This window comes from Amborella trichopoda, chromosome 4 (assembly GCF_054954075.1).
Source record: "Amborella trichopoda isolate Santa Cruz 75 chromosome 4, AtrichopodaSantaCruz75HAP2 v2.0, whole genome shotgun sequence".
Taxonomy (NCBI): Eukaryota; Viridiplantae; Streptophyta; class Magnoliopsida; order Amborellales; family Amborellaceae; genus Amborella; species Amborella trichopoda.
This window is the reverse complement of record NC_142339.1, coordinates 34,810,249-34,833,624: the sequence shown is the minus strand read 5'-3', so window position 1 is coordinate 34,833,624 and position 23,376 is coordinate 34,810,249. Positions and strand designations below refer to the sequence as shown.

Below are 23,376 nucleotides of genomic sequence, written 5' to 3'. Positions count from 1 at the left end.
TTTGCCTCCATTGCGGAGATTAGGTTTGGGGTTTGGGTCAATAATGATGATGATGATAGTTATGAGGATGGGATTGGGGAGGGTTGTCAGGAGGTAGAAGTAGAACAATCCATTATTAGGGGAAAGGGAAAGGGAGTTGTAATTACTTCTGGTTCTGGTTCTGGTTATGGGAGTAAGAAGCCTCATGTTAGAGGCCTTATGGATAGTTTTTTGCCTCAGCCTGACTCTGAGGTTACAAGAGAGAAAACAAAGAAGCAAACCACCATTGAAGATAGAATAAAGAAGGAAGAGAGAGATAGAACTGCTTATTATCTTGCTACATTGTTTTATGAGATGAGTATTCCTTTCAATACCACGTGCTTAAGCAGCTTCTATGCCGCGGTAGAGGCACTTGGTCAATTTGGGTCTGGGATGAAACCTCCAACCCCATATGAGCTTTTAGAGCCTTTTTTGAAAAAAGCGGTGAGTGTCACAAAGGAAGCTGTAGAAGTTAAGAAGGATGCATGAGCTCAGTTTGGGGTTTCTATTATGGCTGATGCTTGGAGTGATAGGAAGAGAAGAAGTTAGATGAATTTGCTTGTGAATTGTCCTTTAGGGACTGTTTTTTTGAGGTCTATTGATGCCTTTGATCATATCTATGATGTCCATTGCATATTCCAAGTTTTAGAGAAGGGAATCAAGGAGGTTGGGGAGCATCATGTTGTATAGGTTGTCACAGACAATGCTGCTCGTAATGTTGCTGTAGCTAATTTGTTGCGTATAGCTTATCTTAGAATCTTTTGGACATCATGTGCAACTCATTGTATAGACCTCATGCTTGAGGCTCTTGGCGGTTAACCGAGATATCAGGTGCAGTGAAGAGGGCAAGTCAGTTACAAATTTCATTTATGGCCACCATCTCACCCTCAACATGATGCATAGATTTACAAAGAAGAAAGAGATTGTGAGGTCTGGGGTCACGAGATTTGCAACCTCGTACATATACCTAGATAGCATACATTCGAGGAGATTGCAGTTGAAGCAGATGTTTACCTCGAATGACTGGAGAGCATGCAAGTGGTCCAAAGATCAGTTTGGGAAGAAGGTGAGAGATATTATTCTTTTTAAGGCTTTTTGGCGAGGCGTGAAGGGTGCTATTAAGGTATTTTTTCTTCTTGTCAAAGTCCTTCGCATGGTTGATAGCGGCAAGCCTTCTTTGGGCTATATATATGAAGCTATGGAGAAATGCAAAAGAGAGATAGCCTAAAATTTTGATAATGATGAGAACTACTACAAGCTTGTTTGGGAGATTATTGATAAGAAGTGGGATAGGCAGCTACATCGACCATTGCATGCGGCTGGTTATTATTTGAACACAACGTTTTTTAATGTTGACAAGGATATACACACAAATGGCATAATGATGACTGGATTTAATAAGTGTCTGGATGTGCTAGTCCCTGATCCTGATATCCAAGATATTATAAGCGCTGATGAGCTGATAAATTACAAGTGCTCATTAAAGTCTTTTGGGAGTCCAATGGCGATGAGAAAAAGGACCAAAATTGATCCAGGAAGTAATAATATTTTAAGTTCATCAAGTTCAAGTAATCAAGTTTCAGTTTTATAATTCTATTATTTATTTATGATTTTATTCTATATCTTTGCAGCCAATTGGTGGAGCCAACATGGGTGTGGTTCTCCAAATTTACAAAAGTTGGCCATTCGGATCTTAAACCTAACTACTTCCTCATCTGGTTGTGAGCACAATTTGAGTACTTTTGAAAGGGTAAGGCCGTAAGGGTAATTTGTATAATTGTATTAATAATACATAGCATAGATTTTAATTAGTTTCATTTGATTTTGTTAGATTCATACGAAGAGAAGGAACATGCTTGAATCAAAGAGGCTCAATGACCTAGTCTATGTCAAGTATAATTGATTCTTGAAGGACGTACTTGCTAAGAGAGATAAGAGAGACTCCATCAGCTCAAAAAATATGGACAATGCTATGGAGTGGTTAGTTGATGATGATGATGTCAAGGGGCATGAAGGATTGACATGGGACATGGTCATGGATGTTTCAGGGACATCAGCAGACCCTCCAAGGGCCACTAGATCTTCTACACAAAGAATGAGGGTGGAGGAGGAAGATGAGGAAGAAGAGGAAGATTCAGAAGAGTGGAGGAGGAAGATGACGAAGAAGAGGCAGATTCAGAAGAGACGGAGGAGGACGATCAATATGTCGAGGAGGGTGACAACTTCGATGAATATGATGCCAATGCAGCTGACCCTAATTTTTCTGATGATGAATGATGAATGTTGAATAATTATTAAACTTTGAACTTTGATTGAACTATGAACGGTAAATTTTAAGTTTTAATTGGATATGGATTATGGACCTACTTATGGTTATGCTTATGGAGTGTGTGCTAATGTGTAGTATACTTTTAATTCTGATGTGCTCTAAATACCTAATTCTTATATTTTATGCAATATATAACTGTAGAATCCTTTTTGGATTCAATTGGGCCGCTCAGGTTCTGAGTGCCCGCTTAGGCGCTGGGCGGCCTGGAGCCCCTTGGCCGCCTAGGATCTGCCTAGCGCTTTTGAAACTAAGATGATATGTATAGTGAAATATGCAATTCAGTGGGAGTATGTGTGATGACTGACCAAGAGTTGGTCTGTTTATGGCCTTGGTCATGTCGAAAATCCTTGGCCTTGGGCATGTGGTACTATCGAGAAGGGTTTGCAGTGGGTCATCTTTTGTTGAGGTTGGAGAGATGTTAAAGGGTCATGATTGGAGGCCAGAACTGTGTGGTCTCCGGTGTGTGGCTGTAGGCTTGTGAGAGTTATGGCTAAAATCCTCAACAGACTTCCGCACGACATGTACAAATGACAACTGCATGGAAAGCAACCTTTTTCTAGAGGGACATGTGTACATGTGCATTGAGAGAGTCCGCTTTGCACTGTAGTGATAAGTGCTAGACTTGCTCTTAAGGGGGGAAATTGAAGTCCACATTCCAAGATCATTTTCCCCACTGGTTGTTATCCAACTTTGACGAGCCAATCATGAGCCCCTGCAAGGAGACTGTGGGTCATGGGACTTTGTTGGGTTGGATAAGAGAACAGTTGTTGATCATGATTTCTGGGGCGAAGTGCCCCTGTTGTCGCTTATTTGTGAAAATTTCAAAACTTTAAATCGCACATGTGGGACAAAAGATCCAGCCCTCTATATGTGGGACATTGTGCAACCTAGGGACCACACCCTATTTTTTGTAAAGAAAAAGTGGCACGCCATTTTTTGTGGCAAAAGGAGCACGCCACTTTTGAAAGTTAAATTTGTTTTTTTTTTAAACAAAAAGAGGGGCCACATTTTTTTAATGAGAGAAAGGAGGTGCATGCCACTTTTTGTGGCATTGTATTCCCCACCCCATTTTTTGTGGAATATGGTTCCACGCCATATGTTTAGGAAGAACGGGGCACGCCCCCTTATCTTAAACTCTATTTTTTTGAAATTTAAACTTGCTAAATCTAAAGATGGAAAACTAATAAGATATGGTTTCCAATATTATGGAAAATTTAGATAATACCTATTTAGAGAATATTTAAGTTTGATTTCAAATTTAAATAGATAAAGTTTAAATTTGATTGGATTTATATTTTAAATAGGAGTGGATTGGGTGAAGGTGTAAGGGGATTAGGTTCTTTGGGATGGATGGTTCTAATTAATCTCGCACCCCATAGATTTTCTATCTATCCTAAAAGGTTTAGATGGAAATTAGATAAAGCAAATCCTATTCAAACTAGGAGATGATTTCTTCTATATTTTTTTCTATTTAAAGACCAAGTTTGAACCTATTTGATATCCATCACAAGATATTTTCTCTCCCAAAGATCCTCTTTCTCTCTCACGCATCAAATTGTGATCCTCTCTCTCTCTCTCTCCCTCAGACACCAAATTGTGGGGGGATTTCCTTCTCTCCTTCGTGCCACTTTCTCTCCACCTCTCTCACATCACTCTCTCTCTTTTAACCAAAGAGAGGCACTCTACCTCTCTCTCTCTCTCTTCTGTAATTTGTTTTAGAAGAAAAATTGAGATGGCCTTTTCTTGGAGAAACTCTAGAAAAACGGTTTGTTGTATTTTTAAAGAAGAAGGGGGAGGAAGCTTTCCTTAGAGAGAGATCAACTCCCAAAATCAGTCCTATTTTGTTCTCATAGGGTTTGTATAAACCCTAGTTTATTTTTGAGCTCTCTAAAACCCAAGAGGAAGAATGATGGTCTACAAACCTTCTCTAACTTAGAATTTCCAGCAGCACTTTAAGGAGTAAAAATGTGCCATTGGTCAGGGAATCGAGTGTGGGGTGTACCAAGTCCTAGTTGGGTAACTCTAGGCATCTTCTAGTAAGTCTTCCCATTGGTTTTTGTATATTTTTAGTGTTTTATTTTCTATTTTCTGTAAATTTTCATTAATTTATATTGTGTTAAAAATTATAATAAAAGTTAGTTTAAAGTTCCTGGATAGTTTTTATTTCTCTTGGCATTAAAAATAAAGATCTTAGGTTGTATTGTTTTAATTTTCTAGAAACATATTGTGGCCCATATAAGTGGAATTTAGGTATTTGGAATAAAAACAATTTTTTGTTTGAATTTAATGCCTTGAATTGCACATAGCCACTCCTATCATTGGTATCAGAGCTTTTATATTTTACTGCCATAGTTTAGGAGTTTTTCGTTATTTTTATTTGGTTTAAGAAACATGACCTCAAAAGGTTTCTTGGCTGAATTTATTAAAATTGAAAAATTTGATGGAAAAAGCTTTCTTAGTTGGAAGAGAAAAATAAGCTATGTCCTCTTTGAAGAAGGACTTAGCCCAATGCTTATTGAAACACCCCCACTTGTCCCAAGAGGTAATGTTTATCAGAGGCAAGAGGTAAGAGAAGCTCATGCTCAGTGGGAGCGCAAAAATACTCTAGCGAAACATGTGCTACTTATAGCTATGGATGACTCCCATGCTCTTGAGTATGAGTTCCTAAAAACTGCAAAGGAGATTCATGAACGACTTGAGACTGATTATGCCTCACCTTTCCTCACAAAAAGGACAATGGCTATGAAGTAGTATTCGGATTTGAAGATGAAAGAGGCAAGTTTGCTGAGCATATACAGCAGTTCAGAGTCTTAGTTCGTGAGCTCAAGGCCGCACAAGTCAAACAGGATGAAAACATGCAGATATGCCAGTTGCTAAATTCTATGCCAAGCTCATGGGAAAACTTCATTTCAGGCCTTGCAACAAGGGAGAGCACGCTGAAGTTGGATGAGATCATCACCAAACTTAACGTCGAAGAAGAAAGGAAATTGTCTCGCAATACTTCAGCCTTGAATGACTCCGTCAATGTGCTAAATCTTAAACCCAACCCTAGTTCATTCAAGAAGAAGAAAGTCAAAGGGAAAAATAAGAACAAATCGAATAAGAATCAAGGGCCTAAGAAAAAGAAGGATTTTAAGAATACCCAGTGCTATTATTGCTATAAATTTGGGCACATTGCTAGGTATTGCAATGCACCCAAGAATGCGAATCCCAAGGGCGATAAAGAGCATGCTTGTGGGGTCCTTGAGACTTTGTTAGCTGACGCTAAAGAAGGGTTATGCTGTTTTGACTCAGGGTCCATTGACAATCTGTTAAACACCAAGGATGGATATAGAAATTTCCTGCCTGTTGCCCCTGGGAATTAGTATATTTATATGGACAGAATTCAAAAGGCTGAAATTTTGGGTATTGTAGATTTCATCCTCCAACTTGAGAATGGAAAAAGTATGGTCCTAAAGCAAACTCTTTGTGCTCTTGAGATGAGGAAGAGTTTGGTTTTGGTCGCAAAATTGGCAAAGCAAGGCTAGTCCACCATTTTTGCCGGTAATAAGGTGGAGGTGAAATATGGAGATGAATTAGTCATGAATGGTCATCTTGTAAAAGGTTTTTTTTTCAGTTGCAATAAAAAATTCCATTTCTTATGTCTCGTATTATAATGATGATGATAATGATGCGTATATATGGCACGTGAGAGTAGGGCACATAAATCCTAAAAGAATGGAGAGATTAAAGAGAGTGATTATTGAGTAATCTAAATGGAGACTTAACCAGAGTCTGTGATGCATGTGTTCAAGGAAAGCATGTTAAGAAATCCATTGCGAAAGATCATAGAGCGGCTGACATATTAGAGGTTGTTCATAGTGATATTTGTTGACCTAGGAATGCGGCCACTAAGGGCTGCAAGAGGTACTTTATCACATTTATAGATGGTCACTCCCTTTTTGGCTATGTTTATATTTTAAGTTGAAGCCCTAGACCGGTTCAAAGAGTTTAAAGCCGAGGTATAGACCCAAACAAACCAGAAAATTAAAGTCATTAGATCTGATAGGGGTGGAGAATATTCCTCACGACTATTTAAAGAATCCTGTATTGAGCATGGTATTATACATCAATATACTATGCCATACACTCCTCAACAAAATGGGGTAGCTGAGAGACAGAATAGGACCTTGATGGATATGGTGAGGAGTGTGATGGGACTTGCTAAACTCTCTCTAGATTTTTGGGGAGAAGTTGTCTTGACAGCCAACTATATCTTTAATCGAACTCCCACAAAAGTTGTCCCACTAACTCCTCTTGAGATTTTCACTGATCGTGCTCCTTCCCTTAATCACCTTAGATTGTGAGGATGTTCTGCCCATGTCTTAATACCCTATCAAAGTAGTACAAAATTAGATCCTAAAACTATTAAGTCCATCTTCATAAGATACCCACTGCATGGTAAGGGAAACTGTTTTTATAATCCTGACATAGGGGCTGTCCTTGAGAGTAGGGACGCTCATTTCCTTGAGGAAGAATTCCTTGAGTGAAACAAGCCAAGTTTCATAAGATAGAAAATGACACAGGTTAGGCCATGATCCTGAACCACCTCATCTTAGGAGAAGTAACCAAATTAGGAGAAAACTTGAGTTCTACCTAGGAGAATATTATGAGAATTGAAGAATAATCCATTCATAAACCTTGTTCTTACCAAGAAGCCATAACCTATCATGAAAAGACCCAATGGGATGAAGCCATGATTGATGAACTTAACTCTATCAAACACAACAATGTTTGAGAATTAGTGAAACTACCTCTTGATAGAAAACCCATAGGCTGCAAGTGGATTTATAAGAAGAAATTAAACTCAGAAGGGAAGTTGGAAAATTGTAAAGCTAGATTAGTTGCTAGAGGCTTTACCCAGAGAGAAGGAATAGATTATGATGAGACCTTCTCCCCTATAGCGAAACTCCCTTCCATTAGAATCCTAATAGCCATAACAGCCCATTTCGACTTCGAACTCCACCAGATGGATGTTACGATTGTATTCTGAATGGGGTGTTAGAAGAAGAAATTTATATAAAACAACCAAAGGGTTTCATAGAAAAGGGAAAGGAAAACGTAGTGTGTAAACTTAATAAGTCCCTTCAAGGCTTTAACAAGCTTCAAGGCAGTGATACATTAAGTTTCAGGAGACCTTGTCATTTGCTGGGAGTGATGCGGTCTTCATCTCTTTATATGTGGAGGACATGTTAATTGCTAGTAGTTTGATGAGTCTCGTATTAGACACAATAGCTTTCTTGTCACAGTATTTTGATATGAAGGATCTTGGAGAGGCATCATAGGTTTTGGGGATCAAAATTACCCGGAACAGAAAGAGAAAACAATTCAACTATCTCAAGAGACATATTGCAACAAAATTCTGTAAAGATTTGAAATGGAAAATTGTCGGCCCATATAACTCCTATTGACAAGGAGACCAAGCTTGGCTTAGCCATGTGTCCCACTACTTCCGAAGAAAAAGAGGCCATGCAGAGAATTTCATACAAAAGTGCGTCTGGGTCACTAATGTATGCTATGTCAAGGACAAGACCGGATTTATCTTATGCCATGAGTTTGATTTGCAGGTTCCAAAGTAATCCAGGCATGGAGCACTAGAAGGCCATCAAAAGAGTATTGCGATATTTGAAGGGAACTGTTAATTATGCACTCACTTATGAAGAAGGCTCAGATGTACAGATACAAGGATACTCAGATGCGGACTATCAGGGTGATCCAAATGAGAGTAAGTCGACATCCAGATATATCTTCACGCTTGTAGGTGCGGCTGTTTCTTGGTGCTCAAATAAACAGGATATTGTTGCACGCTCGATTATGGAGTCAAGAGTATGTGGCATATTATTTTACAGCTAAAGAAGCAGTTTGGTTGAAGAAGTTACTAAATGAACTCAGGTTTGATCCAGTGCGTTGCCGGTGTGTCAGAATCTTCTGCGACAACCAGGTAGCTATTTGCGTGTCAAAAGAACCGAGGTTTCACAAGAAATCCAGGCATATAAAGCCATGCTACTACCACATTTGCAATGAGATCTGAGTGGGAGAGGTTATGATTGTGTATCTCTTGATAGAGGCTATGTTAGCAATTAACTAAAGGATTGGTGGCAAATGTTTTTGCCGAACATGTACATGGGATGGGCTTGAGAGAAATTGAGGGAGTAATTGTATGGCCTTTAAATATGCATTTAATGGGAGTGTGTGTGATGACTGACCAAGGGTTAGGCGGTTTATGGCCCTAGACATGTGGCACTAATGAGAAGGGTTTACAGTAGGTCATCCGTTGTTGAGGTGGGAGAGATGCTCAGGGATCATGTTTGTAGGCCATGAGAATTGTGTGATCTCCTGTGTGCGGTTCTGGGCCTATGAGAGCAAGGGCCAAAATCCTCAACAGACTTTCGCACAACATATACAAGTGTGGGAAGCAGCCCTTTTCTAGAGGGACACATGTATATGTGTATTGAAACACCCCCTTTGCACTGTAGTGATAAGTAGTAGACTTGCTCATAAAGGGGGAACTGAAATCTACTTTCCTTGATCATAGTCCCATTGTTTATTATCCAGCTTTGACAAGGCAATCATGAGCCCCTACAAAGAGACTGTGGGTTATGAGACTTTGTTGGGTTGGATAAGAGAATAGTTGTGGATCATGGTTTCTGAGACGAGTGGATGGCCTTTATTATCACTTATTTTGACCCATTGGTACTAGTCCACTCCTAGTATATTTTATTTTAGCATTATAAATGTTTTTTTGATTTTTAAATATTTTTTTGAATTTTAAAATATTATTTCTGCTATAAATTTTCATAAAAAGGTGTTTTTGAAGATTTTAGAACTTTAAGTTGCACATGTGGGACCAAGGATCCTACCCCACATGTGGAACCACGTGCACCTTAGGGACCATGCCCTATTCTTTGTAAAGGAAAAGTGTCACGCCACTTTTTGTGGCAAAAGGAGCACACCACTTTTAAAAGTTAAATTTGTTTTCTTTTTTTAACTGAAAAAAAGGGCCTTGTTTTTTTAATGGGAAAAAGGGGGGGAACATCACTTTTTAAGGCATTGTATTTCCTTCCCCATTTTTTGTGGAATATGGCTCCACGCCATATTTTTAGGTAGAAAGGGGCACACCCCCTTTTTTTAAACTTTATTTTTTTGAAATTTAAACTTGTTAAATCTAAAGATGGAAATCTAATGAGATATGGTTTCCGATATTATAGGAAATCTAGATAATATTTATCTAAAAAATATTTAATTTTGATTTCAAATTTAAATAGATAAAGTTTAAATTTAATTGGATTTATATTTTAAATAGGAGTAGATTGGGTCAAGGTGTAAGGGGATATGATTCCTAATTTTTCAACTCAAAGTTATGATGACTGATTTTTGGATAGATGACTTTGATTAATCTCTCATCCAATAGATTTTCTATTTATCCTAAAAAACTTCGCTGGAAATTAGATAAAGAGATAGGATTTCTTCTAAATTTCCTTCTATTTAATGACCAAATTTGAGATTCATCAACAAGATCTTTTCTCTCTCTCTCCCTCACGTACCAAATTGTGGGGGGTTTTTTCTCTACATCATGCCACTTTCTCTCCACCTCCTCTCTCACGTCTCTCTCTCTCCTCTATATTATGTTTTAGAAGAAAAATAGAGGTGGCATTTCCTTGGAGAAACCCTAGACAAAGGGTTTGCTGTATTTTTAAGAAAAAAGAGAGAATCTTACCTTAGAGAGAGTTCAACTCCCAAAATCAGCCTTATTTTGTTCCCCTAGGGTTTGTATAAACCCTAGTTTATATTTTGAGCTCTCTAAAACCCGAGCAGAAGGCGGATATTGCCTACAAAGCTTCCCTATCTTAGAATTTCCAGCAACACTTTATTGAGCAAAAATGTGTACCAAGCCCTACCCGCCATTGGTCAGGGAATCGAGTGTGGGGTGTACCAAGTCTTGGTTAGGTAACTCCTAACCGATAAGTCTTCCTATCGGTTTTTATTTATTTTCTGTTTTACTTTCGATTTTCTGTAAATTTTTAAGAACTTATATTGTTTTAAAAATTATAATAAAAGTTAGCTTAAAGTTCCTTGATAGTTTTTATTTCTTTTAGTAGTAAAAATAAAGATCCTAAGTTGTATCTAGGGTGTTGTTTTAATTTTTCAGCAACATATTGTGGTCCATGTAAGAGGAATTCTAGTATTTGGAATAAAAGTAAAAGAAATTTTTTTAATTTAATACCTTGAGTTCCACATAGCCACACCTATTAGGGCCGTGGGGGGTCAGATGTGGAATTGGAATATATAAGAAAGGATACCCATGGGCTAGATGCTAAATCTCACTTTCTCTTTCATGAGCTGTCAGACCTTTTATTAGCCTCTCTGTAGGCAACATGAACAAACAATGAATGAATTGAGAGAGTCATCTTCAGCTATAACGTCGTACATGAAATTCTTATACTACCAAAATCTAGGCAATAACACTGATTCATACAGGCCTGAAATGGGCATTAAAAAAACTCTCCTTGTGCTATCTCCAAGTACCCCTTCTGTAAGGTGGTGGCTATGTGGAGCTCTAGGTAAATTTTTCTTTTACTTTTATTCCAAATACCATAATTCCACTTACATGGGTCACAATATGTTGCTGGAAAATTAAAACATTGCCCTAAATACAACTTAGGATCTTTATTTTCACTGCCAAGAGAAATAGAAGTAATCCAGGAACTTTTATTCTAACTTTTATTACAATTCTTAGCACAAAATAAGTTCCTAAAAATTTACAGAAAAAAGAAACTAATACTGAAAATAAATAAAAATTAATAGGAAAACTTAGTAGAAGATCCTTTGAGTTATCATTCCAGGACATAGTACACCCCACACTTGATTCCCTGACTAATGGCACACTTGTACTCCTAAAGGTGGTGTTGGAATCAGTTTTTCTCTTCATTCTTCAAAAAAATAGAGCAAACCTAATTTTATTTCCTCCTCTTCTTCCCCTTTAAAAATAAACTATTCAAGATAAAACAATAGAGAGAAGGAGATGGAGAGTACGTGAGACTCTAGGCTGGAGAGAGGGTTGCATGATGGCCAAAAATAGGAGAGAGAGAAATGAGAGAATGTGGAGAGAAAAGTGGTGTGGCAGAGAAAAATCTTGGGCATGAGAGGGAGAGAGATTTTTTGGGGCGTGAGAGAGAGAGGATCTTTTGGGAGAGAAAAGATCTTGTGATGGTATGAAATAGGTTCAAACTTTGTCTTTGAATAGAAGGAAATTTAGAAGAAATCTATCTCCTAATTTGAATCAGCTTCCTTCTCCTAGTTTGAATAGGATTCTTTATCATGTTGCCTTTTCTAATTTCCAGCAAAACCTTTTAAGGATAATTAGGAAATCTGTGGGGTGAGAGATTCATCAGAGCCATCTATTCCAAAAATCAGCCATCATGATTTTTGATGGAAAGATTCAGACCTTATACCCTTACACTTTGTTCCACTCCTATTTAAAATATAAATTCAATCAAATTTAAACTTTATCTAGATTGTTCATTTAAGTTTGAAATCAAACTTAAATGTTATTTAGATAAAATATTATCTAGATCTCCCAAGAAACCAAATCTCATTAGATTTCTCATCTTAGATTTAACTAGTTTAAATTTGAAACAAATAATGTCTAAAATAATGGGGCGTGCCCCTTTCTTAAGAAAGTGGTGTGCCACCTTTTTTCCTTAAAAGGTGGCGTGCCCACCTTTTAAATATTTTAAACTATATAAAATATTAAAAGCGGGCGTGCTCCCCCTTGTTCTACAAATAATGACGTGGCGCCTCTATTTCTAAGATGCTGGCGTGGCCAAAAAAATTCTTTACAAAAAAATAGGGCGTGGTTCCACGTGTGAGACTGGATCCTTGGTCCCGCATGCGTTATTTTTAAAATTCTGAAATTTCAGAAATACCTTTTTATGAAAATTACACATGAAATAATATTTCAAAATTATGAAAAAAATTTAAAAAATTAGAAAAATATTTATAATACCAAAATAAAATATGTTAAGAGTAGACTGGTATCAATGAGTCAAAATAGGCGACGCTAAGGGTAGTCCACTCACCTCAGAAACCATGGTTATTCTCATATCCAACCCAACAAGGTCCCATGATCCATAGTCTCTTCGCAGGGGCTCATGATTGGCTTGTTAAAGTTGGATAATGAAACAGAGATCATAATCCTAAATTGTAGATTACAGTTCCCCCTATTTTAAGAGCAAATCTAGCACTTGTCATTAAAGTGCTAAAGGGGCTCTCTCAATGGACATGTACACGTATCCCTTTAAAGGGTTGCTTCCCATGCTGCTGTCTTATGTGTACGTCTTGCGGAAGTTTGCTGAGGATTTGATCCTTGTTCTCACAGGCCTACAACTGCACGTAGGATGCCACATTTTTCTTCTGGCCTACAAATGATCCCTAGTTGTCTCGTCGGCCTCAACAAGGGATGACTTACTGCAAACCCTTCTCGGTTGTGCCATATGCCCATGCCCAAGGCTAAGGGTTTTAGACATAATCAGGGCCATAAACCGCCCAACCCTTGGTCAGTCAACACACACTCCACTGAAGTATAAATTCCGCTATGCATATCATTTTTACACGCTCTCTAGGCCTTTAAAAGCCATAGAAACCCAACTTCTCCCACTTGGCCTTTGAAGGCCATACAAGCACTCCCTCTCAATTTTTCTTAAGCCCATCCTATGTATATGTTTGATAAAAACATTTGCCACTAGTCCTTTTGTTAAAAAAGATATGCTAACATGGTCTGTCTGTATATGCAATTTGAATCTCTCCTGCTTAGATCTCATTGCGAATGTGGGAGTGGCATGGCTTTATATGCCTCGATTTCTTGTGAACCTTGGCTCTTTTAATACGCAAATAGATGCCTAGTTGTTGCAGAAGATTCTGACAAACGTGCACTTTACTGGATCAAATTTTAGTTGATTCAGGAACTTCTTTAACCAGACTGCTACTTTAGCCGGGAAACAACATGCCACATACTCTGACTCCATAGTCGAGAGTGCAAGTATATCCTGTTTCTTTGAACACTAAGAAACAGCTCCACATTGCAAGCTTGAAGATATATTCGGATGTGGACCTATGCTCATCTGGATCGCTTGATAATATGTATTTGAATATCTTTATCTATATATCCAAGCCTCCTCCATAAGTGAGTGTGTAATTAACAATTCCCTTGAAATGTCATAGTACTCTTTTGATGGCCTACTAGTGCTCTATACCTGTATTACTCTGGAACCTGCTAATCAAACATGGCAAAAGATAAAACTGGTCTTTGTCCTTGACATAGCATATATTAGTGACCCAACTACACTTCTATATGAAATTCTCTCCATGCCTTCCTTTTCTTCTGAAGTAGTAGGACACATGGCTAGGCTAAGCTCGGTCTTCTTTTCAATAGGTGTTAATATGGGTCAGCAATTTTCCATTTCAAATCTTTGAAGAATTTTCTTAACCAACTTGCCTTGAATACTTTATTCATAGACTCTGGTTAAGTCTTCATTTAGATTACCCAATCATTCCTCGCTCATTAATCTCTCCATCCCGTTTTTTATTTGTATGTGCCCTAGTCTCATATGCTATATTTATACGTTAATGTTATCAATATAACACGAGACTTAAGAAATGAAATTCTTTATTGCAATTGGAAATAAACCTTCTACAAGATGGCCATTCATGACTAATTCATCTCCATATTTCACCTCAACCTTATTACCAGTTTAAATGCTGGAGTAGCATGCCTTAGCCAATTTAGCGACCGAAACCAAATTCTTCCTCATCTCAGGAGCATAATGTGTTTGCTTGAGGACCATGCTTTTGCCATTCTCAAGTTGAAGGATGAAATCTCCAATACCCAATATTTTAGTCTTTTGATTCCCACCCATATAGATATACTGATCCCCAGGGGCAACAGGCTGGAAATTTCTATATCCATCCTTTGTCTTTGACACATGGACAGTGACCCTGAGTCAAAACACCATGGCCCTACTTTAGGGTAAGCCGGCATAGTCTCTAGGATTACACATGCATGCTCCCTATCACTCTCGATATTCACATTCTTGGGTGTTTTACAATACTTGGCAATGTGCCCGAATTTCTTCCGAGATATCCTTAAAATCCTTCTTATTTTTGGCCCATTATTCCCCTCTTGATCCTTATTTGTTTTGTTCTTATTCTTTCCCTTGCCTTTCTTCTTCTTGAATGAACCAGAGTTGGGTTGAAGGTTTACCATATTTATGGAGTCATTCATGGCTGAGGTATCGTGAGAAATCTCCTTTCTTCTTCGGCTCTAGGTTTGGTGATGATCTCGTCCAACTTCTCCCTTATCATAATGCCTAAAATGAAGTTTTCCCATGAGCTCGGCATAGAATTCAACAACTTGCAGATCAGCATATTTTTATTTGTCTTGACTTGTATCGCCTCGAGTTCATGAACTAAGGTTTTGAACTGCTGTGTACTCGGTTAACTTGCCTCCTTCCTTCATCTTCAAATCTGAATATTGCGTCATAGCTATTGTCTTTCTTGTGAGGGAAGGTGAGGCATAATCAGTCTCGAGTCGTTCACAAATCTCCTTAGCAGTCTTTAGGTGCTCATACTCGAGAGCATGGGAGTCATTCATGTCCATAAGTAGCACATGTTTTAGTGGAGTGTTTTATTGCTCCCATTGAGCATGAGCTTCTCTTACGCCTTGTCTCTCATAAGCATTACCTCTTGGGACTTGCGGGGGTTCATCAATAAGCATTTGGCTAAGTCCTTCAAAGAGGACATAGCCTATTTTTCTCTTCCAACTAAGATAGTTTTTCCCATTAAAATTTCCAGTCTTAATAAATTCAGCCAATAAACCTTTTGAAGTCATGTTTCTTGGACCAAATAAAAAAAAATAAAACTCCTAAACTATGGTAGTGAAATATAGAAGCTCTGATACTAATGTAAGGTGGTTGCTATGTGGAACTCTTTAGGCATTAAATTTAAAATTTTTTCTTTTACTTTTATTTCAAATACCAGAATTCCACTTAGATGGACGACAATATGTTGATGAAAAATGAGAACAATGCCCTAGATATAACTTTGGATCTTTATTTTCACTGCCAAGATAAATAGAAGTTATCCAAGAACTTTATTCTAACTTTTATTACGATTCTTAGCAAAAAATAAGTTACTGGAAATTCACAGAAAAAGAAAATAATGCTGAAAAAAAATAAATAAATGCTAATGGGAAAACTTATTAGAAGATGCCTGGAGTTACTCTACCAGGACTTAATACACCCTACACCCAATTCCCTGGCCAATGGCGTACTTTTACTCCGTAAGGTGTTGCAGGAAATTCTAAGATAAGGGAAGCTTTATAGGCAATACTACTTTCTCTAGGGTTTTAGAGAGCTAAAAAATATACAAGGATCTATAGAAACCCTATGGGAACAAATTAGGGCTGATCTTGGGAGTTGATCTCTCTAGGCTTGAGTTCTCTCTTTATTCTTCAAAAAAATATGACAAACCTACTTTTAATTCCTCCTCTTCTTCTCCTTCAAAAATAAACTACTCCAAATAAAACAAGAGATTGAAGGAGCCCTCTCTAGCGTGGAGAGAGGGTGGCATGATGGCCAAAATAGGAGAGAGACACGTGAGAGGCGGAGAGAAAAGTGGTGTGGCGGAAAAAATATTGGGCATGAGAGAGAGAGACTTTTTGGGGTGTGATAGAGAGGATCTTTTGGGAGAGAGAAAAGATCTTGTGATGGTTTGAAATAAGTCCAAACTTGGTTTCTGAATAGAGGGAAATCTTGAAAATCTATCTCCAAGTTTGAATAGGATTTCTTCTCCTAGTTTGAATAAGATTCGTTCTCATATGCCTTATCTAATTTCCAGCAAAACCTCAATCAAATTTAAACTTTATCTAGATCTCTCATTTAAGTTTGAAATCAAACTGAAATATTATTTAAATAGAATATTATCTAAATCTCGCAAGAAACCAAATTTCATTAGGTTTTCAGTCTTAGTTTTAGCTAGTTTAAAGTTGAAACAAGTAATGTTTAAAATAATGGGGCATACCCCTTTCTTCCTTGGAAGGTGGCGTGCCACCTTTTTTCCTTAAAAGGTGGCATGCCCCCCCTTGTTCCACAAATAATGCCGTGGCCAAAAAAATGCTTTACAAAAAAATAGCGCGTGGTCCATATGGTGCACGTGATCCTGCATGTGAGGCTGGATCCTTGGTCCCACATGTGTTATTTTTAAAATTTTTAAATTTTAGAAATACCCTTTTATGTGAATTACATCAGAAATAATATTTCAAAATTGTAAAACAATATTAAAAAATCAAAGAAACATTTATTATATCAAAATAAAATATATTTGGAGTGGACTGGTACCAATGGGTCAAAATAAATGACATGAAGGGCACTTCACTCGTATCAGAAACCATGATCCACAACTGTTTTCTTATCCAACCCAACAAAGTCCCATGACCCACAGTCTCTTTGCAGGGGCTCATGATTGGATTGTCAAAGTTGGATTTATCCAACCCAATAAGATCCCATGACCCACAGTCTCTTTGCAGGGGCTCATGATTAGCTTGTCAAAATTGGATAATAAAACAGTGGGACCATGATTCTGAAATGCGGGCTGCAGTTCTCCCCTTTAAGAGTAAGTCTAGCACTTGTCATTACAGTACAAAAGAGGCTCTCTCAATGCTCATATACACGTGTCCCTCTAAAGGGCTACTTCCCATGTGGCTGTCATGTATACATCTCGTGCAGAAATTTGTTGAGGAGTTAGCCATTGCTCTCACAGACTTACAACAGCACACAGGAGACCACACAGTTCTCCTAACCTACAAACATGATCCCTAGGCTTCTCTCCGACTTCAATAATGGATGACCCCCTGCAAACCCTTCTCGGTTGTACCATATGCCCAGGGCTTAGGGTTTTAGATTTGACCAGGGCCATAAACCGCCCAACCTTTGGTCAGTCAACACACACCCACTAAAGTGCATATTCCACTATGCATTTCATTTTTACAGGCTCACTAGGCTTTTGAAAGCCACAAAAGCCCAACATCTCCAACTCTCACATGGTATGGATTAATCAAGGAACTACCATCAAAGTTCAATATGGTGGTCTTAGTTGAGGGGGCCGACCTTCTAGAATGTGGTCTAGTTCCGGATTGACACTTAGGGCAGTCACCCTCTTATAAAGCATGAATCCCTAAACTTTGGACCCCTGAAATTTATGCTGCACAAGGGTGCATGAAGTAATTAAATCGTCCTATCTTCTCATCGCAAATGCCATGGTGTGTCCTGCACGCGCACGCAGAGAAAGTCCTAACATTTTCTTCCTTCCAAATATACCACAGGATTTCTAGGAGACACAAATTCCATAGCTACTATGCCTTCCAATGTCTCAAAAAGGCATTTGCAGAGGAAGGCATGGCCTGCCTCGTAGAGAATAGGTCCAGAAAGAAACTTCACAAGTCACATGCACCTCCCAAAAGGGTAGTTAGAAATTTGTGGTCCATAGCCAGGTTGGCATCCGAACACAATTCTTAAATAATTTATTAAGAAACAGTAACTGTTGGGTAAAAACCATCCTAAACATTGGGGAAGAGCCATATATTCCCTTAGATCACCACCATCCATTCAAATAACGGTTATGTAAAGTGGGACCCACTGTTGCAGTCATGTGTTGTTCTCATTGGTTTCACTCTCTACCTGTATGATTTAAAAGAACGGTGATGGCCTTTGGGACTACAATTCCCCCGAAATCCTTTTGCATACTTTCCAAAACACTGACACACAATGCACCTTTGTAACAATAATGTCTTCAATAATTTTATGTTACAGGTTGCTATGGGTCCTCAATGTGCCATTTTGTAATTGAAATAGAAATAGCTCCTTCTCTCACTCCCTTTATCGCTCCTAAATTTTTTATCTTTGATGCGTAGATTCTTCTTGTACCTCTTAGTGACGCTCCAAAACTTTTGTTGATGAGTTTGATGCATAGATTCTTCTTGTACCTCTTTGTGACACTCCAAAACTTTTCTTGTACCTCTTCTTGTACTTTCGAACAATAAGGCTGCAATTATTCTGAAAAGAATTCACAATAGTTTGATGAGTTTCATTACTTAGTAAGTGACCATCATAATCCTTAAAAATCATTGTTGTAAAAAAATGTAGATATTTTTTAAGGAACGCAAATTGAAATAATATGAAGAAGAGCATATATGAAGAATTGTTCAAATTCTTTAACAGAAATACATAGTTTAATATAATCCAAAAGATTTGACAAATGCCCTACCGACGTGCCAAGTAGGTCACCTATATACCCCACCAGCGTCTTGGATGGGTCCACATAATCCCTACCGCCGTACTAGGTAGGTCCACTCATATCTCACTGGTGTACCGGATGAGCCACATAATCCCTACCAGCGTACCAGGTAAGTCCACTTATTTCTCACCGCGTACCAGATGAATCCATTTAATCCCTATCGACGTGTCGGATAGGTCCACTTATATCTCACCGGCATACCGGATGAGTCCACTTATTCCCTACCGGCATATTGGAATGGTCCACTTATATACTTAAAGTATCTTTGAAACTTTTTATCACTAAGCATTAAGAAACAACAATATCCTATATTCAAAATATCCTTGAAATTATTAGCATGAATTCACATGAAGCAATCTATAGCAATCATTTTCGCTAATGTTTCTATAAATAACTAGTCAAATACTTTGGTCTTCATTTCATAAAGATAGCAATTATGAGAAACATTCTTAAAAATTGATATCTAACATGGTAAGCAGTCAATGTTTTTTGCGAATAGTTAAGAACTATGCATTGTTGTGAATGATTGATGAGAGCTTCTCATCGTCATCGTCGCCCTTCTCTCAACTGGGATGGAATTTATGTCCTGTATCCTAAAACCCATCTCTCCCAACCTCGCCTTGTGAACCTCCCTCCTCCTCGAACCATTCAGAAGTGCAGTAGGGTGGTCTCGCCTCATACTCTTGCAGCCCAGGGGACCACGCCTCACAACCATAAGGCTTCTTTCACTCAGGTTTACTTCAGCCACTAAACTCGCTACTTCCTCTCCTCCCACACCCCCTCTTGCCCCCTCGAGACCTCTCCTGTTCTGCCCCTGGCTCCCCTTACCTTTCCTTCTATGTCTCCCCTTCTTCCGGGGAGATTGAGAATAACTATTCTAAACTCTCCGCAGCTTTAGTAGGGAGCTTTAAACCTCAATGTGATGACTACAGAGGAATTGAAAGATGGGCCAGCAGATCTTTGAAGGAGCCGAACTTGTCCTGTAGACGCCTCTCTAATGGCGACTATCTGTTTTCCTTTCCGTCACCTGCCAGAGCCCAGCTTGCCTTACAGGAAGCTGCTAACGTATCTTTCAAAGGAGCCCCTTATTCTCTTCGGGGGTGGTCGCCTGTAGAAGGTTCCTTCAATAAACAAAGGGTTTGGCTCACTCTTAAACACATCCCCCTTCACGCATGGCTCCCTGAAACTTTCCAAAGAATAGGGGAAGCATGTGGATTGTTGGTCTCCATTCACTGGATCTCCATGGAAACTCTACCGTTGGGATCCATTCGACTTCTTTTGGAGGTCTTAGATACAAGCTGCATCCCACATACAGTCTGGCTTGAAGTCAATGATCTTTACTACCCCGTCTCTATTTCGTGGTCATCAGCATCGCCTCCCACCCCCAGATATTTCCAACATGTTGACCTAGCCATCCCGCCGGTAATCCCACCGGAAACCCCTGATCTGGCTTGGAAAGTGGTGTCCAGAAAGAAACGACACTGGCTGCACCCTAGCAGACGACTTCTTGACCTGGCCCATTACATATCCAACGACCCGAGATATTCCAGGCAGAACACTTATTTTTAGCATCCTTGGGCCCTACGCTCTTTTCCTTCTAATCTAAACTCGGGTCCGCAAATAGACACGAGACTCGGAAATTCTGCTATGATCGGGTCACCCCCAGTTGCCACCACACCTTTGTCTCATCGACTTGGGAAAGAAGTCATCGAGGACACCAGCCCACCTCCAATTGCTATGGGCTTAGCTGACCAACCCTGCCTATCTCTATCCAAACCCTATCTCTCATCTCTCACCGACTTAAGTCCAATCCCTCTCTCATCATTACCTCCCTGCCCCCCCTCGATCTCTCTGTCCATGCGTCCCCTCGAGCTCTGCATTGTTGCCCTCCTACTGCCCGTATCGCCCTCTGTCGCTCAATCCCTGCAGCAGCCGCCCCTCACTTCTCTCTTCCCTCCCCCTCCGTCGCCCTCGTCGCTTTCTTCCCCTCCGAAGCAAGGCCACCTGTCCCTAACAATGTCGGCGGAATTTGTACCTGCGCCTACCCTCGCGCCTCCCTAATTGTGCCACGTTGTTCCTCAGCACTTGCCCCCCAACTCTCAACCAACCCCTGCGGTTTCCCCACCCTCCTCAGGAGCCAGAGAGTCACCCCTGCACTTTACCTCTTCTGACCCTCCTACCCAAGTAGGTGACTCTCAACCTTCCCCCTCCCCCCCCGGCCCTCCCTTCCTTCCCCTCTTGCAACCACTCTGCTTCACCCACCTTCCTACCTTAACCATGTTAACCCTTCTGAAACCCCTTCCCCTCTGGTTACTGACGACTTCTTGCATCCTTACCACCTCCCCTTGTACCCCTACCCCTTTATCGCTGGCAACCCAAATCCCTCCTTTGCACACCTCCAATTCGTCGGCCCCTAAACTTTCCCCACCTCACCCTTCTCCCTCACCTTCTACCCTCTCACCCTAGGTGACTTTCTTCAACCAGTCAAGATACAAATGTCTTCGGATGGCCAACCTGTTTTCTAATAGGGACTATATCCCTCTGGGAATTGTTGCAGCTCATTCCTTGGACCGTTCTCCCCCTTATCCAGCTTCTGTTTCTAGCCTTTTTGCTCCTCATCTTTCCTTTACCACTTACCTCGTACACATCCACAGGGTTAGTACTATCCATGTTGCCTGACCCTCTTCCTCTTCCCTGTTGTTCTCCGGTTACTCAGCTATTCAGACGCACCATTTCCTTACCTATATCCCCTCATACTCTCTTGATTACCCTCCCCAGGCTATCCTCCATCTTTCGGTTAACCCTCTTACCCCTTCTCCTCTGGCCCTACAATCCAACCTTCCCCCTGTCCCTCAGCCAGCTCTTTCTCTTCCTCATCCCCCTCCACCTGCTACTTTTTTATCCCCTGACTCCAACCTCCCCAGCCCCACTCAGACTTTTGACCTCCCTGCTCTACCCCCTGACCTCTACCCATCCAACGCTTCATCCCTTGTGCCAGAAGCGGATATGGTATTCATTGAGAATGTTATGACCCACATCTCTCCCTCCTAGGCTTTCGAAGAAGCCGTGGAGGTCGGCAAGGATGAAACAAACAAGATTGAAGATTCAACTTTAGCAAATGCTTCGACACCCATCTCTCCCTCCCGGACTTTCGAAGAAGCTGAGGAGGTCGACAAGGATGAAACTAACAGGATTGATGCAAGGATGAGAGAGATTTATTGACTCATGGGCTTCGAATATGATGGACCGGAAGGTCCAGCACACAGGTTCTTAACAGCGGACGCAGAAAGCAAATTACAGGTGAGATTCAGAGGCCAAAGAGAACTCTGAATCTTTTCTCCTTGATGTCGTTTGCTGGAGAGCCCCTTGCTAGCTCTCCCTACCCCCTCTCCTCTGACCGTCCTAGGAGGTCTTCTAGATTGGCCTCCGATTAAGAAATGAAGTTCCTCATCTAGAACGTTAGGGCTAGGACAGTCCTCCAAGAAGAGTGCAGTTGAGGACCTCACCTCTAAACTTTGCCCCGCAGTTCCTGCCCTCCTTGAAACCAAACTCCCAGAACCTAACCTACAACTCATTCCCCAAATATGGGGGAGACGACCAAGTCAATGGGTCTCCCTACCGGCAAATGGGGCTTCAGAAAGGATATGGGTGATTTGGGACCCCTCAGACTTCACCCTAAACTCTTACTTTATAGGGGAATTCTCTGTGGCCATTCTCCTCTCCAGCACCTCTGATGGGGTCCCATGGAAATTTTCGGCAGTCTATGGCCCAACTTCACCTACCCTCAAAAGCAGACTTTGGTCAGAACTGGGACATGTAGCTTCCCTCCCACACCCTATTTGGTGTTTGGGAGGGGACTCAATGTCATCCGGTGGTCCCACGAGAGAAACTCCTCAAATTCTATTTCCCAGGATATGAGGGATTTCTCAGATTTCATCAGTCGTATTGAACTCTTAGATATTCCCCTCCAGAGCTATCGATATACGTGGTCCAACCACACTACCAATCCCACTCTCTCTAAATTAGATAGGTTCCTCCTGTCCCTGAACTGCGGGGAACATTTCTGAGATCCTCTTCTTTAGCCCTTCCTAAACCAACCTCGGACCACTGCCCCATTTTGCTTGATACCGTTGCTGTAAAGAGGGGCCCCAGACCTTCAGATTTGAACTTCATTAGCTCCAAGAGAAGGACTTCCTTACCCTTTTACAAACCTGGTGGAATTCCCCTGCCTCCCAGGTCTTGGGTAGAGCAGGATATATCCTTCAGGCCAAACTCCGATTCCTTAAAACCTCCCTCAAAACTTGGAGCCGGTCCATTCCTAGTAACTTCTCCCAACTCAAGTCCTCCTTGTTGAATACCATCCAAGTGATTGATCGTCTTGAGGAAACTAGACCGCTGGAATCCTCGAAGCTTGACCTTAGATCCAAGACTATACTGGAATACCATTCTACTTTAAAAAAAGAAGAGATTTACTGGTTCTAGAGATCTAGAATCACATGGTTGAAAGAGGGTGATCATAATACTGCCTATTTTCACGCATTGCTAATTGTCGTAGAAGAGACAATTCGATTTCGATGATAAAAGTCAATAACAGATACCTAAGTCAACCAGTTGAGATAGAGCAGGCTATCTTAGAGTTCTTT

The 23,376-nt window shown here is 40.1% G+C and overlaps 1 protein-coding gene across 3 annotated transcripts in view; it reads left to right on the top strand.

Moving 5' to 3' along the window:
- LOH2 (LAG1 homolog 2) overlaps positions 1–23,376 on the top strand; it is a 67,107-nt gene that overhangs the window by 20,817 nt on the left and 22,914 nt on the right. The window contains exons 1-2 of one of the 3 annotated variants that reach the window (XM_088864006.1): positions 1,652–1,768; positions 1,850–2,344. The exons of the other annotated variants lie outside the window; for them this stretch is intronic. The gene's annotated coding sequence lies outside the window, so the exon portion shown is untranslated. Of the gene's footprint in view, positions 1–1,651; positions 1,769–1,849; positions 2,345–23,376 lie in introns of those variants that run through there. 3 annotated transcript variants of the gene reach the window in all.